Source organism: Gossypium hirsutum, chromosome A01, assembly GCF_007990345.1.
Source record: "Gossypium hirsutum isolate 1008001.06 chromosome A01, Gossypium_hirsutum_v2.1, whole genome shotgun sequence".
Classification (NCBI taxonomy): Eukaryota; Viridiplantae; Streptophyta; class Magnoliopsida; order Malvales; family Malvaceae; genus Gossypium; species Gossypium hirsutum.
In genome coordinates this window covers 80515374-80534170 of record NC_053424.1, presented here as the reverse complement: position 1 = coordinate 80534170, position 18797 = coordinate 80515374, and the positions used below count along the sequence as shown (strand labels likewise).

Genomic DNA, 18797 nt, shown 5'->3' with positions numbered 1-18797 from the left:
TTCCCTTGACCACCCCACGAGAAATTGGAATGGTTCCTCCAACCTGCATTATATGTGTTACTATATGGGTTATTTTGAGATCTAGAATTATTGTTACCCATGTATTGGACTTGTTCCTCCTCGATGCTAGGGTTGAAAGATTGATATTCTGTGTGTACTCCTTCTCCATTAGAATCGCACCTCATCACGGGATGTACCTGAGTAAAACCACATAAACCGTCAATTTTTTTATTTAAAAGTTCTACTTAGTTAGATAGCATAGTAATTGCATCGAGGTTGAAAACACTGGCTGCTTTTGTCGGCTTTGTTCTTATGACTTGCCACTGATACTTATTTAGTGACATCTTTTCAATAAATTCATAAGCCACTTCAGGTGTTTTGTTATTGATAGTCCCACCAGTAGCTGCGTCGATAAGTTACCTTGTTGAAGGGTTCACACTATAATGAAACGTTTGAACCTGCAACCATAAAGGTAACCAATGGTGAGGGCACCTTCTCAATAGATCCTTATATCTCTTCCATGCATCATAGAGTGTTTCTAGATCCATCTCCACAATAGAAGAGATATCATTCCTCAACTTAGCCGTTTTAGCAGCGAAAAATATTTAAGTAAAAATTTTTCGGTCATTTGTTCCCAAGCAGTGATTGACCCTCATGGTAACGAGTTCAACCACTGTTTAGCTTTGTTTCTCAAGGAAAAGGGAAATAACTGAAGGTGAATGGCATCATCAGAAATGCCATTAATTTTAAATGTGTCGCAGAATTCCAGAAAATTCCCTAAGTGAGTGTTTGGCTCCTCAACTTGCAAACCATCAAACTGAACAAACTGTTGGATCATTTGAATTATGTTAGGTTTCAGTTCAAAATTATTTGCAGCAATAGCAGGCCTGACTATACTTGACTCAGTTCCTATTAAAGTAGGTTTAGCATAATCATACATAGTGAGCAGAGCAGGATTCTAATTTACTGGATCAGCAGCAATCGCAGGAGGTAGCGAATTTTCCTAATTTTTAGCTATCTCCTCGGTTGTGGTGTGAATATCGTCCTTTTGCTCTTCCTCTGCGTATCTTGGGCTTCGCCTTATTTCTCTTTAATTTCTGCGAGCTGTGTGATCAATCTCACTATCAAAAAGTAATGGTCCCGACGGGTTTCTTCTAGTCATAAACTATAAAAACCTGCCAGAAGGAAGAAGAAAATTTAGTAACAAAAATCAAAATAAAATTTAAATTGCAATAAAATAAATGGAAAAGGTAATAAAAATTAAGTGTTCCTAATATCTTAGTTCCCCGGAAACGGTGCCAAAAACTTGATGTGATGTAAATCGTGATAAGTTTTATAATTTATGAATGTCCGTTCTTGAAACCTAACTATTATCACGACAAATCCAAGCGCACCTTATCGAACAGTAGTATAGCTTATGGCAAGACCGGGATGTTGAACCCAAAGGAACTAAAAGTACTAGTGTTAACTTTCTTTTTATTATCTAGCCTAAAAATAAAAGGGGTTTGTTTTATCTAAACTAATTACTAAACTAAGAATCCACAGAAAGTAAATTGGGGAAATAACTTTTGGGAAAACTGAATGATTTGGACAATACCCAGGGGAAAAATCCACATAGACTTCACTCATTATTAACTCTAAATTAGACGATTTATTTATTTGACTTGATCCGTAGAAATCTCTAAGTTATATTATTATCTCCCTCGAGACTAACAACATCTAACCCTAGGTTGATTAATTGAAATCTCTTTCTAATTAAAACCCCTAGTGTTGCATTAACTCAATCTATAGATTCCTTTATTAGGTTTCACCCTAATCCGACAAAATTATGTCACCCTATGTCTAGGCGTGCAATCAACTCTGCTTAATTATGCTAGATCTACTCTTAGACAGGGATTTTTGCTCCTCTGAATAAGTAGATCAATACTTGAATCAATATCTTGGAATATTAAAGCAAGAATTAAGAACTCATAATTAAGAACAAGTCAAATATTTATCATATAATTCAGAAAATAATAACAAGATCCGTCTTAGGTTTTATTCCCCTTAGATGTTTAGGGGATTTAGTTCATAAGTGTAAAAGAAAACATCTCAGAAGAATAATGATAACAAAACATGAAGAAAACCCAAAAACTCCTGAAGGAAATTGAAGGGAGATTTTCAGTCTTGAAGGATAATCCGGCTTCTGAGATGGATCAATCGGCTTTCTTTGAGTAATTCCTTGCCTCTTACTCCGTGTGTCTCTTTCAAGTACCTCCTGGGGTGTTTATATAGGCTTTAGAATGCTTCTGAGCCCTCAAGAGTGGCCTTTTCCGAATAAGACTAGACTTGGGCTCGATAGGGACACGCAGGTGTGACACATCCGTGTGCGATTGCTTCAAACCGTGTTTGAGTCTATTGAATGGACACGGGTGTGTGAACTACCCGTGTGAGGAAGTCCAAGCTGTGTTGATTTCCCACGTTGACCCATTTTATTCGTTTTTGGCTCGTTTCTCACTCTTTTTGCTCTCTTATGCTCACCTAAGTATAAATCATGAAATTAAAGGATTATGAGCATTGAATTCACCAAATCTAAGGATAATTCATCCAAAAATATGCTAAGCATGGGATAAAAATATGTATAAATTGCGGTTTATCAATGGGTAACATGAAGGCTTGGAAAATAGCCTAAGTGTTGGCTACACGGGCTGAGACACAGCCGTGTGTCTCAACCGTGTGAGGGACACGGCCTGGCGACATGGGCGTGTGGCCTGGCCTTGTGGTTCAAATTGTGTGGTGACGTTATAAATAGAGAGTTACATGGCCTGAGGACACGAATGTGTTGATGACACAAGGGCATGTGACCCTATTTTATGAGAAAAATTTCTAAGTTTTCCCAAAACTTTCCAAAGTTCTCGGTTTAGTCCCGGACCATTTTAAATCCATGTTATGGGCCTTGTAAGCCCATAATAGGGACACTATGAATATATTTGATTGGTTTTAATTTGGAACAAAATTTTATAGCTCGGATTGCATGATTGTTTGCGTTTAAGTTCGATAATACCTCATATCTTGTCCAGACGCTGGACACGGGTAGGAGGTGTTACAATGTAATTGTTTTCTATTTATTTGAATGATGAATAGATAATTAAAGTTAATTTCACATTTCACTATTATGTCTTTTGTATTTCTATCTTTTATATTTTGCATGCATTGCGAAATTGTGACAAACATATATTAACTCATTGATTGTCTAAGTTCAAACTGAAGATAAGTGGCATTGTAAGAACATTTACATTGCGAGAAAGACAACTTTCTTTAGTAGATAATCTAAATAAGTCCATAATCCCATAAAAGAATCGAAGTAAGCATTTGATTTAAATACTGAGAAGGCTTATTATGTTGTCTACAATTTCAATTGGAGAGATGACTAGTCTTGGCTATCGGAGCAGTTGACTCTACAAGTAGAGACATAGATGTATTCATTGGTAGAATGATACATTGGACTGGACCCAAGATGAATTAATTCTGAATTCGTTTGTGAATTAATTCACTTGTGACGTTCATGGTGTAATTTACCTGAATTTTGAGTTAAGTCACTGACCATGCGTATGCAACTCATGTGCTTTGATATAAGTGGAGGCTTACGCTCTAAAGATGATCGGGTCCATAGCTGGTATGTTGGGTACATGACTTTTGCATGGCGTGGCTTTACTAGCAACAGTGAAATTCATAGCTCAATTAAAGAGTTAATGATATCCTCTCATTGGCATTGTGTGGTTTGATAAATATGGAACATGGCCACGGGTTGCTTGTTCACGAATTTAATTCAAAGGAATCAATGATAGCAAATGAGGGTAACACACGCATGATTAGGTCATTGGACAAAGCAATTGGATGAATTGTTTTCGTAAAGAGTATATAGTAAGGAGTTTTCAATCATGATACCTCTTGTGGACTCGCTCCATGATTAAGTAATTGTGAATTATTGGAACAATGCTTCTGGACATAATTGCAATTACTAGAGCCTAATTGTATATGTCTGATTGGTCCCTTAGTTAGTCAACAAAAACTCGATCAGACTGCATTTGAATAAAAAAATCTACTACTTTGGAAATAATTTAATTGTGTCGATTTATTTGATGTCGAATTAAATTAGATGGTCGCGAGAATTTTTCAACTAGAGAATTTGATTAAAGAATTTTATTAAAAATTTAATTTGGAAAATCTAAAAGATTTTTGGAAAAATTAATTTAGATTAAGTAAAATTAAATTAATCAAATTAATTAAAATTAATATGATATTTTTGGAAATTAATTTTCAAGTTAGACAATTAGCCCAATAGGTAATTGAACTTAAAATTGGACCTCAGATCGCAAATTGGGATTATGAGCCCAAAACCAAGACCAAGACCCAAAAATTGGTCGAATTGGGTCCGGTATGTGAAATCAGGTAGACAGTCCAACCGGTGGCTAGACCGGAGATTGTCATTGACGTAGACCGAATCGATAGTAGCCGAATTGGCTCGGGGTGCCGTAAGGGTGTCGCACCTACATCGCCGGACATGATGGTACCAACGACGTCCTGGTGGCCGATAGCAATTGGTCTATGATGGTTGAGTGTGAAAGAGTTACACTCCTGCTGGGACTCTACTAGAGAATTTGATTTCAGATTAATTATTCCAAAAATAATATTATTTTAACATTTTAATATTAAATTTAATTTAATATCTATCTTAATAGTATTTTTATTAATTTAATATTAAAGTGATTATCTTAATATTAAATTTAATTTAATGTTTATCTTGTAGATAAATATTTTATTATTTTAATAAGATTTAAGATTAAATTTAATTTAATATTTCTTTTGAACAATATTATATTAATTTAACATTAAAATGATTAAGTTTAATCATAGTTGAACTCTCTAAACTCTCCCAATATATAGAGAGCCATGAGTCATTATTTCATACACAGCATTGAATTCAGGGGAAAGTTGTAGACAGAAAATTCTCAGAAGAAATTATTTCATAAAATTTCTAGAGATATTTGTTTTGATTTACAACTTGACCCAAAAGTTGAGAGAAATTATAAAATTACCCCACTGGTAATTTTTGTGAAAAATTTTCTGATTTGAAGTGAGCCCACACTCGACAGGCATGAGCTTGAGGATAGCGGAGAAGACTACTTGGTTGAAGCACTCATCCTAAATGAATAAAAAAGTTACAATTTTAATTAAGTGTTTATTACTTTAGATATCATATCCATGATCTTGTTTTGGGAAAAAAATTAAAAATTTGTTTTTCCTAAAATTAATTTCCGCTACATTTTCCAAACATGTTTTTTTCAACAATTGATATCAAAGCCAGATTGTGTTCAATTTATAAGTATAAACAGATAGTCAAAATAAATTTCTCTTATTCTTAAATGATTTGATTACATAGAAAGTGATTCTTTAGATCTTATGCATGTTTTGAGTTATAAATGAGAATGTATGTGATATTATATATTTGTTATATAATTGTTTTTATTGCCAAGGTTGTGGTTTTTAGGAAATAGACTGTGGACTATCATCTCCACGTAGGGCTTTTTTTAAAAATTCATAGAATTCTTATGAGCTGGAAACAAACATAGGACTTAAATGAAATTTTTCCAAAAGGAGTCCATGACGAGGAAAAGATGCAATAGCGGTTGAAGACCTAAGGAATGCCTTGTGGTGAAAGAATTATGTAATTTTATTTTTCATTTATTTTCTAGAAATAAAACCATGGAAACCTTGGCTAACAATTTTATTTTAATTACCTATCTCATTATATATCTGTTTTATAATTGTTTATAATATTTATATTATGTAATGTTATGATAGTGATATATATATATATGAGATGATCCACAATTGATCGTTTAAAAATAAATAAGTGTGGTAATAAGAAAATACATGTGTTGTATTGTTCTATTCACTTCTTTAGGTTATTCGATAACTGTGAGAAGTGTGGTAATGAGAAAGTGTCTGTCTAGGATTGGCTTTGGCTACAAAAAGCTTGGTTTTTAAGCAATGAATTTTGACTCAACTCCCTTTCCTAGGACTCTATCTGGTGCACGGTTCATATTCAATTTTTCAGGTTTTTCCTTAAAGTAAAAACTGTGGAGAACCAAAATTGTTTGTTTTTATGATTGATTGATTCTTGTGAATGAATGTGAATATTATAAAATCGCCATAGCATGCCATGCATATATTGGAAGCATGTCATTTAGATTAGATAAGAATGCCACTAGGATTATTGTATGATCATTCTTGAAATTTGGGATAAAAAACCTTGCATGTTTTTAAAATATTGAGTGGGAGAAGGTCCTTGAATAAGACCTATAGCCTCCATTGATGGTCTCTAAGTGATAAACATGATAAAGTTTTGAGTCAGTTCCTACCCTGGCCGCACCCTAAGGTAAACTTCTTCATGTGGGTTCACTAGATGGGATTTCCTTTTAAGGACAACTAGTCATGCATGACTTTCAGAGATATTGTCCCAAGATGACTCACAAATGAGAGCATGTTCATGATGGGTGTTGAGTAAATGATTACACACTAAAGATCATCTCTTATTAAATAGTTTCCCAAGAAACGATATTTAAGCTAAAGATGATGGCCAAACATTAAATGATCATTAGTTCATGTGGAGTCTTGAGAATTAAGATTCACAAACTGATTGGATGTAATCCATGTTCTTGCTAGTTAATCATGGGACCCCGATGCTACATGGTTGATGAGTGTGAGAATGATCATAGCAACAATTTTTTTTGTGTTTTAATACAAGATACATGCACCATATTACATTTTTGATATATTGTTGAAATGAAAAATATTTTCTTAATGCAAAGATAATAATTAATGAATCTTTATTTTTTTTTCAGTTCAAATATGTCTCTTACTCTTCTTATTAGCATTCTTATTGAAAATAATTAAATAGGGATAATTTTTGAGAATGGCAATGAAACTTGCTAATAGTTCTCGGCTGTGAGAAACACAAATTCATTCTTGACAAAACGTGCCCTCTTGAAGTTCAACTCAAAGCGAGAAATTGCTGGAGAGATTCTAACTCGATTGCTCGATGCTATATGTTAGCGAGAATGAGTAGTGTGCTGCAAAAGCAACACGAGAATTTTTGTACTGCCAAAGAGATCATAGCAAATTTGGAGGATTTCCTCGAAGGCTAAGTTGTATTGGCTTGATAATCTGCTATTACAAATTTGATGAACTCTTAGCAGAAACCTGACACTCCGATCAAAGAACATATGCTTAAGCTTATGAGATTCTTCAGGAAGCGAAGGACAATGTGTAACACCTCTAACCCGTATCCGTTGCCAGACTAGGGTTAAAAGGCATTACCGGACATATTGGAACATTTCGCTTTCAGTTCACAAACATCATAGAATCATAGTCAAACATCAATATAACGTCCCTTTCTTAGGTTAACAAGACCTTAAACATGCTTTAGAAAGAGGTCGGGACTAAACTGGGCAGATAATTTTTTTTTCAAAACTTAAACATTTTTCTAAGTTACAAAGGTCACACGCCTGTGTGAACAGGCCGTGTGCCTCACACGGCATTAGACACGCCCGTGTGTTTAGGCCGTGGCAAAATAGTGCATACATACTGACTTGTCCACACGGCCACAAGACATGTCTGTGTGCTAGGCCATGTGAAAATTAGGGAGGCTACTGACTTGGATCACACGGTTGACCACATGCCTATCAGCCTGTGTGCCACACACGACCGATAGACATGCCGTGTGTCTAGGCCATATCAAAACTGTAGGGTATACTGACTTTAAATCGTAGGGTACCCCAGGGGACACACGACCTTGTAACATAACCGTGTGTCGCACACGGCTAAGACACACGCCCGTGTCTCTACCCGTGTGGGCAAAAATAGGCTATTTGCAAAACCAAATTGCCACTCATTAAGGGTCATCCCTAGAAGCAACAAATATGTAACAATTGCACCACAAATTTCAATCAATTTCAATCACATAACATACATTCCTCATGTCATATAATAATCAACCAATTTCATGTTCATATCCCAACCAAAACATACCAAATCATAATCCAAAGTCATACCAAAACATATGATTCATAATCTCAATTTACTCTATTCATTCACAAGCCAAAATCTTACCAAATTCCAAAATAGGCACATACCAAAACTTACCAAAACGACCAATTCTAATAGCCATTCATGAACACATTATATTGACCATATTGCATCACATAGCTTATACACAAAAGTCATTTATAAACACAACGAAAACCAAGCCATATCACATGGCTAGATGTACATATTACCAAATATATTCTACTACTTCTAGCCTAAACATGCCATACTTCAAATTTACATTTTCAAAAGGTACCAAAATAGAGTTTGATAGTGTGGTGATAACCCTTGATGATCCCCGAGCTTCTGGTAGCTTCGATATTTATAAAACAATGCAAACACACACAAAGTAAGCTTCCAAAAGTTTAGTAAGCCATACACAAATAAACTTATCACATAACACATTTCTAAACCATTTCATTCATGTTGTTCATGGCAAAATATAACCATATATCTATAATTCTTATATAGCTCAATTGTTCATAATTCAACTAAATATGCACATATCATTCAAAAAACTCATACATATTTCATATGTCCACATATATACATATGCTTACCTTTCATTCTCAATCTTAATATACATTTCAAACGTACCTGAATCAGATACAAGTTCACATAGTCATCCCTTTTCTCAGAATTCCCATTGAACCATTTGAAATCAAATAGGATACGTGGATAGCTCGGAAAGCTCGTACAATGCCAATGTCCCAGACGTGGTCTTACATGTAATCAAATATTGATGCCACTGTCGCAGACCGGGTCTTACATAGAATCAAATACAATGCCGATGTCCCAGACATGGTCTTACATGTAAATCTCAAATCGATGCCAATGTCCCAAACATGGTCTTACACAAAATCACATATTAGAAATCCTATGTCTTGACATATGTATCCTAGCTATTCCTATGGTCTGTATAGGACTTTTCGGACGTCGTCGCATTATTGAAACTTTCTTGGATTTCACATATTTTGCACTCAAATCCATTCATCACAATTACAATATAATATAAGCAATTAATAATTCAATTCAATACATTTATTTGTATATCAACTTAGCTTGTACGGATTCAAACGAACGGGATCGACTACTCGACAACTTTCGACTATCCCCGATCTAAATCCGTTTTCTTTGGTTCTTGATCTAAATAAATTCAAATTTAACTTATTCAATTTCACATTCATTCAAATCAATCCATTTACACATATTTAGGACATTTTACAAACTAACCCTCACATTTTCACATTTTCACACTTTAATCCCTAATTCATAAAATTACAAAATACACAAAATTTCCATATATACATGCTTAGCCAAATTTTCATGTAGTTCATATAAGCCCACATATTTCATTTATTTCACATTTTAGTCCCTCAATTTTTCATTTTCATAATTTAATCCAAAATACTCAAATTCACCAAAAATCCCAATACAAAACGTATGTATCTATCATCAAGCTTCCATATTTCATCAACTAACATTACAAAACTCAGAAAATCAACAATGGCATAACTCAAACTCATTATCCAAATCAGAAACTTATGTATGGGCTTGATAGAACACAAAGAAATGATCACAAAAACGTAGAAATTATCAAAAACGAAACAAAAACGAACCTTCAATTGAGTTTAAGCATGGTCGAACCCTAGAACTCTTTTCTTTTCCTTTTTATTCTTCAAATTTTGGCAATATGAACATAAAATTCCTAATTTCATGACTTTGTTTTATTTTATTATATAATAATTCATCATTTACTAAATTGCCCTTTATAATTAAACATATAATTCATGTTAATTAAGGCTATTAATGTCCATTCAAGCTTGAAATGGTCTATTCACAATATAAGGACACTTAACATATAGCATGCAACATTTACATTTTTCGCGATTAGGTCATTTTTAACAAATCGGCACACAAACGATAAAATGTTCATACGAAACTTTTACAGATATAAATTTACATATCATAAACACGGAAAATAATATTAAAATATTTTTCTAACTCGAATTTGTGGTCCCGAAAACACTGTTCTGACTAGAGTCTAAATCGGGATGTTGCAACTCTCCTCCTAGGGATTTTCATCCCCAAAAATCTGACCGTTGAACATATTCGGATATTGTTGTCTCATAGCATCTTCAGGCTCTCATGTGGCCTCTTCAACACCGTGTTGATACCATAACACTTTTACTAATGGAATTTTCTTATTTCACAATTCTTTAACCTCGTGAGCTAAGATACGGGTGGGTTCTTCTTTATATGTCATATCGAACTGAATCTCAATCTCAGACAAAGAAATCACATGCGAGGGATCGAATCTGTATTATCGAAGCATCGGTACATGAAACACATTGTGAATCTTTTCTAACTCATGTGGCAATAATAATCTATATGCAACCGGTCCGATATGCTCTATAATCTCATATGGCCCGATGAATCTCGGACTCAATTTGCCTTTACGATTGAACCGAATTACTATCTTCTACGGAGATACTTTCAAAAACACTTTGTCACTGATCTCAAATTCAATATCTTTTCGTTTCAAATCTGCATATGATTTCTGACGATTGGAAGCTACTTTCAAACTATCTCAAATCACTTTTACTTTCTGTTCAGTCTATTTTATCAAGTCAACTTCGTGTATCTTATTTTCACTGAGTTCTGACCAATACAAAGGTTTATGGCATTTTCTACCACATAAGGCTTCGTACGATGCCATTTTGATGCTTGATTGAAAACTATTATTGTATGCGAATTCAATCAATGGCAAATACTGTTCCCACGTACCTTCAAACTCAAGAATGAAGCATCTCAACATATCCTCGAGAATTTGAATAATCCATTCAGAGTGACCATCCATTTGTGGGTGAAAAGCAGTACTAAAGTGTAATTTTGTACCTAAAGCCTCTTGCAGTTTCTTCTAAAATCGCAAAGTGAATCTCGGGTCTCTATTTGACACAATAGACAAAGGCACCTCGTGTAGTTTCACAATATCATAAATATATAACTCAACTAATTTATCAAGTGAGTAATCGGATCGTACCAGAATAAAATGAGCTGGTTTTATCAATCTATCAACCACAACCCAAATCGCATCTTTCTTTCCGGAGATAGGGGCAAACTTGAAACAAAATCCATCTTCACTCTATCCCATTTCCATTCGGGAATCATAATCGGATGTAACAAACCAGATGACACCTGATGTTTAGCTTTAATTTGCTGACAAATCAAACATTTCGAAACAAAGTTAGAGATATCTCTTTTCATTCCAGACCATCAGTAATGATGTTTCAAATCATTGTACATTTTCGTACTACCCGCATAAATAGAGACGACTATTGTGAGCTTCTTTCAAAATCATCTGAATCAACTCTAAATTTCTTAGAATACAAATTTTATCTCAAAATCTTAAACAATTATCACTATCAATTTGATATTCATAATCAGAATCCCAACCACACTGAGCTCATTTTGCTATTTTCTCATTATCAACTTTGTGAGCATCAATAATCTGTTATAGAAACAACAGTCTCCCTTTTAATTTATCTAAAACCAAACCATCATTAGATATACAAAACTGTATATTCATAGCACTTAATGCAAATAATGATTTCCTACTCAAAGCATCAGCAACAACATTTGCTTTTCCTGGATGATAATCAATAACAAGCTCGTAGTCTTTCAGAAACTCTAACCATATTCTCTATCGCAGCTTCAAATCTTTCTGAGTCATCAAAATTTCAAGCTTTTGTGATCGGAATAAATGTGACATTTCTCACCGAATAGATAGTGGCGCCAAATCTTCAAAGCAAACACAATAGCTGCCAATTCAAGATCGTGAGTCGGATAATTCTTTTCGTGTGGTTTTAACTGTCTCGAGGCATAAGCTATGAGTTTGCCTTCCTGCATCAAAACACAACCCAGATCATTTAATGAAGCATCATTATATATTACAAATTCTTTACCCGATTCTAGTTGTACTAACACCAGAACTTCTGTCAATAAGGCTTTCAACGGATCAAAGCTTTTCTGGCACTTTTCAAACCATTCAAATTTCACATCTTTCTGAAGCAATTTCGTCAACGGAGTAGCAATCATAGAAAAGCCTTTCAAAAATAGTCTATAATAACTGGCAAGTTCCAGAAAATTACGAACTTCAAAAACATTTCTCAAAGGCTTCTAATCCAAAATAGCTGAAACCTTACTCTAATCAACTCGGATACCAGATGCTATACAATATGTCCTAGAAAATTGACTTCTCGTAACCAGAATTCACATTTGCTAAATTTTGCATACAATTGCTTATCTCGCATAGTCTGTAGCACCAATTTCAAATACTGGACATGTTCGATTTCATCACGTGAATATATCAATATGTCATCAATGAATACAACAAAAAATAGATCTAAATACGGTCTAAAAATTCTGTTCATCAAATCCATAATAATAGCAGGTGCATTCGTTAATTCGAAGGGCATAACTAAAAACTCATGGTGTCCGTACCTCATTCTGAATGCAGTTTTCGAAATGTCTGAATCTCTTACTCTCAACTGATAATAACCTTTTTCAGATCTATCTTTGAAAACAAAGTAGCTCCTTTTAATTGATCAAACAAATCGTCAATTCAGGGCAGAGGATGTTTGTTCTTGATAGTCATTTTGTTCAACTAGCGATAATCAATGCACATTCTCATCGTACCATCTTTGTTTTTCACAAATAGAATAGAAGCACCCCAAGGTGAGAAACTCAATCGTGCGAATCCCCTATCAGTCAATTCTTGCAACTGAGACTTTAATTCTTTTAACTCGGTCGGAGCCATTCTATACAGAGCTATCAAAATCGGAGTAGTCCCCGGTACTAACTCAATACCAAATTGAACTTCTCGTATTGGAGGTAATCCCAGAAGTTCTTCAGGAAACACATCAGGGAATTCACAGACAATAGGTACTGATTCAATTTTCTTTTCAGTCACTTTCGAATCGATCACATAGGAAAAATAGGCTTCACAACCCTTTTTCACATAATTCTGAACTTTCATCGACGAAATCACAACAGGTAACCCTTTTAAATAATTAGATTCAATTTAGATTATTTCATCATTCTTGCATCTCAAATCAATAGTTTTTCGTTTACAGTTCACAATTGCATCATGCAAAGTTAACTAATCCATACCCAGAATTATATCAAACTCATCAAAAGGTAATAACATTAGATTGGCTGAAAAACAAATGTCTTGAAACATTGACGGACAATTTTTGCACACTTTGTTAACCAAAATACACCGGCCTAAAGGGTTCGATACTCTAATTACAAATTCAGTAGACTCTACAGTCAAAGTCTTACTACTCACTAAGCTCATGCATATATAAGAATGCATTGATCCGGGATCTATCAATACAATCATAGAAGTATCATAAAGAGTAAATGTACTCGTAGTCACATCTGGAGAAGAAGCTTCCTCATGAGCTCGGATGGCGTAGGCTCTGGCAGGTGCTCTAGCCTCAGATCGTACAATAATATCTTTAGTCATTCCCTGATTGCCATTCACATTACCCGCATTCCTTGGTGGTTTACCTCAAGTTGTATTGCCACTCGGCCTCAGATTTGGTACAATTTCTTGTTCAACAAACTTGGGACAATCTCGGATAAAATGATCTAAAGATTCATATTTGAAACAAGCCCGATCATAAAGTCTACAATTTCCAAAATGTCTTTTACCATAATGTTTACACTCGGGTCAATCAGATCTGAGATTTCAGACACTAGCAATTGAAGTAGCTGGAGTTTTAAAACTCGAATGCGATCAAACACGATCTCTACTCGAATGCCCCACGTTAGCCTGTGAACGACTAAAATCATCTCGAAATTTCTTTGATACAGACTGAAATGATTTACTTACGAATCTCTTTCTCACATCTCTAGCTTATGAGTCTGCTTTTCTTTTATCTTTCCCGCGTTCTTCAGCTTTACATTCTCGTACTACAAGCACAACAAACTCTTTTATTTCCAGAATCCCGACTAATAATTTGATGTCTTCATTCAAGCCATCCTCGAATCTTTTACACATAATTGCTTCAGTCGAGACACATTCTTATGTATACTGGCTCAATCTCACAAATTCTCGCTCGTATTTTGTAACAGACATACGACCTTGTTTTAACTCAAGAAACTCTTTGTGTTTTTGATTGATAAATCTCTGACTGATGTATTTTATTCTAAACTCAGATTGAAAGAACTCCCAAGTCACTCGTTCTCTTGGAACCACACATATCAGTGTCTTTCACTAATGATATACTGTATCTCTCAGAAGTGAAACGACACACTTAAGGCATTCGTCAAGAGTACATGATATTTCATCAAACACCCTTATCATATTCTCTAACCAGAATTCAGCTCTTTCAGCATCATCATTAGTAGTAGCACGGAACTCTTCGGCCCTATATTTTCTAATCTTATCAACTGGAGGCTTATTGAACTGAATCGGATTAGTTTGTGGCAAGACAGGAACTTGCAGAGGATTGAGCGGGGGTGAAGGTTATGACACAGCTGGATTGGTTCTAATATACTGGGTAAACCAATCATTCATCATTTAGCCTCTCCCTTTTGGCTACTAGTAGCAAGTCTAAAGTCAGATGGCGCTGTCCCTTGAGCAGGAGCAGGCGCGTTACTTTCAACATCGTCAGTTACGACTCCTTCGGGATCCATTTACTACATAAAAACACATTTTCATTGTCAGGAATCATTACACTATCACAATTCATATATATGAGATGTATAGCTAGGCTCACATACACTATGATAGTCCTAGAATTGACTAAAATGTAGCTCGATACCAATGAAATGTAACACCCCTAACCCGTATCCATTGTCGGACTAGGGGTAAAAGGCATTACCAGACATATCAGAACATTTCGCATTCATTTCACAAATATTATAGCATCATAGTCAAACATCAATATAACATCCCTTTCTTAGGTCAACAAGACCTTAAACATGCTATTTTTGATTTTTCTCCAAGACTTGGGTGATTTCTCTTCTTGTTTTTCGTTTTGTGTGTCTACATATTATTCTTTTGAATTTTGTGGCAGTTTAGGGGATTTTTGTGGTGCCCCGATTGGCGGTGGGGCTAGGGTTTGAAGCGGTGGTTTGCTGCCCGTGGGTGATTGGTTGTTTTCATATGTGTTGCATGTTCAGACCCTACTTTGATTGGCTGAGTTATCGTGATTTTCAAGCTTGTAAGATTGTCACTGGGTTTGTAAAAGGGATCCGTGTTTCTTTTTGGGGTTAGCAGTGGCGGGCTTATCGAGGAGTACGGGCGATATACTCGGGGTTCGTCATGCTCTCTTTCTAGCATAGTCAAACCTTGTTTGATAAACGCTTGGATAAGACATTCTTGTAGTGTTATCGAGCGATCTTCACGGTGATTTTTGTCTTTTTTGTTTTTTCTTTCGTTTCTTGGTGTTCTTTGGATGCGTTTTCATTATTTACGTGTGTAGTGCATGTTCTTTCGAGATAAGTTGCTGAAAACTTTGTGGCGGGTCCCACGGTGGACTAGAAAAGCGGTGGTGAAGTTGACTTCTCTACGTCTTTTTTAGTCATTTCTGCATGGATTAAGGGTTTTGTTTTAAACCCTTTCGTTTGTGTTTGTTTGGCATGCATGTACGGTTTTGATGAGATCGTTTATTGGGCTTCTCAAGGTTCTGTCGTTTTCTTTTGGTTTTTTTATTCCTCCTTTTCTTTCGTAAGGGTGCATGGGTTTATACGTATCGTGCATGGTTTTTGAGTCTTTTTTCATGATCGCCATTAATGGTTCTGATTCTTTTTGCATGAATGACATTAATGGTAGCATCTTTTTTTGACTTTTCATAGATATTCTTATTGTAATCTTGCTGTAACAGGAATTTTGTTTACAATATTCATATTTTCTTTATTATTTCTCGGTTCTCTTAGTTTTCATCAAATTATGTACTCTGTTGGCTGGTTTGAATTCTGTCTGGTGGAGTGCTTCGTTCTCCTTTTCTCTTGTCCCGTTTCTTGATTCGGTTGTGGAAAGGTCTAGGGTTTCTTCATGCCATGAAGTTTCTTTGTTGGAATTGTCGGGGATTGGGGAATATCGCGACTGTTAGGGAGCAAAAGCAATTGCTGGCTACTTATAAACCTGATATTGTTTTCCTGAGCGAAACAAAGATGAGTGCCAAAGAGTTCAGTCGGGTTCAAAATAGATGCAGGATGCAAAGTGGCTTAGCCGTGAACTCGGAAGGACGTAGTGGTGGTCTTGCGTTAATATGGGAGGAAGGAATAGATGTTACCATTCAAAGTTTATCTAAGCATCACATTAACTCCATGGTTCGGTTGAAAAATCATAATAACATTCTTGTAACTGGATTTTACGGGCATGCGAATCCAAATTTAAGAAGCAATTCTTGGGAAATGTTGGAAAGGGTTGGTGGTTTGGTGAGGGAGGATTGGGTGGTTGGGGGGGACTTTAATGCTATCTTGAATGAAGCTGAAAAAGATGGAGGACAGAAGAGGGTGAGGGCACACATGGAAAAATTTAAAGATGTCCTAGGCAATTTAGCTCTTGTGGATATTAAACCTATTAGAGGGTGGTTTACTTGGGTCAACAACAGAAGCGGGGGAACATGATAAAAGAAAGGTTAGATAGGTTTGTTACCTCGGTATCTATGATTGAGAAATATCTTTTTATGACCTCTAAGGTGGTGTAGCAAACACATTCTGATCATGATGCGATTATATGGGACATGTGGGGTAGTAAGCCTAAAGAGTACCCTAGAGACCAAAGACTATGCTTCAGATTTGAAAAATGTTGGGCTATGGATAGTGAGGCAAAAAATCTTATTAGCAGTGAGTGGAATTGGGAATCTACAAATTATGTTAACAAGTTAGAGAAGATTCAGGGAGTCTTGGGCCCGTGGAAGAGGGATAGATATGGGAAAATGAAGAATGATATGCGAAAGTTGGAAAATAAAGTTGACCGGGCCATCGATTCTGAAAGAAGGGACGATAGTGCGATCATTTTAAGTGAGATGAGGAGTAGACTTAGCGAACTCTATGCCAGGGGAGAAATATACTGGGCTCAAAGGTCAAGGTATCAATGGTTAAGAGATGGGGATAGGAATACGAGATATTTTCATGCTAGAGCTATGGGTCGGTTAAAGAAAAATACTATTGAGAAGCTTAAGAATAAGGATGGGACGTGGGTAACTAATAGTAAGGATATCAACAATGTGGCTAAAAATTACTTTTGGAGGCTCTTTCGGTCAAATGGTCAGAACGTTGAAAACCATGAAATGGCGTACATTCAGGAATGTGTTACTACATAGATAAATGAGTGGCTTACGATGGACTTTACGGAAAATGAAGTTCTCCAAGCTATTAAACAAATGAACCCTCATAAAGCTCCGGGGGTGGATGGTCTATCAGGAATTTTTTTCAAACACCATTGGGAGATTGCTGGAAATGAAACTGTTCAATTCTGTCTAGACATTCTTAAGGGCAAAAATGATATCTCTGATATTAATGAGACAATGATTATATTAATTCCAAAAATTCGTAATCCATGCGAAATTACTAACTATCGTCCCATTAGTTTATGTAGATTTATTTACAAGATTGTTTCAAAGGTCCTGGCTAATCGTCTTAAAGTTGCCCTCCCGGGATGTATCAGTCAGAATCAAAGCGCTTTCGTACCAGGAAAGATGATACATGATAATATCTTAATCGTACATGAACTCCTACATTACCTTCAGAGCTCCAAAAAATGGCCAAATAAAGGGATAGCAATCAAGATTGATATGAGTAAAGCATATGACCAAGTGGAGTGGGATTTTATCGAGAAGCTAATGAAGAAAATGGAGTTTGCTGAGAAGTGGATAGACAAAATTATGTGCTGTGTTCGGTCGGTAAGATATTTAGTTAAGTGTAATAATTTGTTATCGGACATTATTATTCCCGAGAGGGGTCTCCGTGAAGGGGATCCTTTATCTCGTTATCTGTTTCTTTTTTGTATGGAAGCCTTGTCAAGGATGATGATTCAGGCTCAGAATAAAAAATCATTACAAGGAATCAGAGATAGTATTAAAGGACCTAGGGTTAATCACCTATTTTTTGCTGACGATGCTCTATTGCTTGTTAAAAATAAGAAAAGTGATATTACCTGTCTTAGTCATATACTGAAGGTTTTTGCTAATGTTTCAGGACAAGAAATTAATTATGAAAAATCTATGGTTCTTTTTAGGCCTAATACTCCTAGGGAACAGAGACACAATTTCGGTGAAATTCTTGGCATGAAGGTGGTTGAGAAGCTGGATAACTATCTCGACCTTCCCTTTTTATAGGAAAAAAGAAAAGAAGTGGCTTTCCAGGAGATAATTAACAACTGTCATGCAGATTAAATAGCTGGACCAAGAGGCTCTTTTTATTTGGCGGTAAGGAAGTCTTCATAAAAGTAGTTCTTCAATCCATACCAACATATGCTTTGTCGATCTTTAAGGCTCCTAGAGGTGTGCTGGATGACATACAAGCAAAGTTGAGCAGAGCATGGTGGACGGGCAAAGATAAAGGCAAATTTTGGATGATGCTTCCGTGGAAAACATTGTGTCACCCGAAAGGAATGGGTGGAATTGGCATAAGAGACATCAGTCTGT

General features: G+C 35.6%; 1 non-coding gene across 1 annotated transcript; it reads left to right on the top strand.

Moving 5' to 3' along the window:
- The first annotated feature begins 474 nt into the window (after positions 1-474).
- LOC121206344 (small nucleolar RNA R71) lies at positions 475-581 on the top strand. The gene has a single exon (XR_005901416.1). It is a non-coding gene; the product is annotated as a small nucleolar RNA R71 (small nucleolar RNA).
- Positions 582-18797: the final 18216 nt, after the last annotated feature.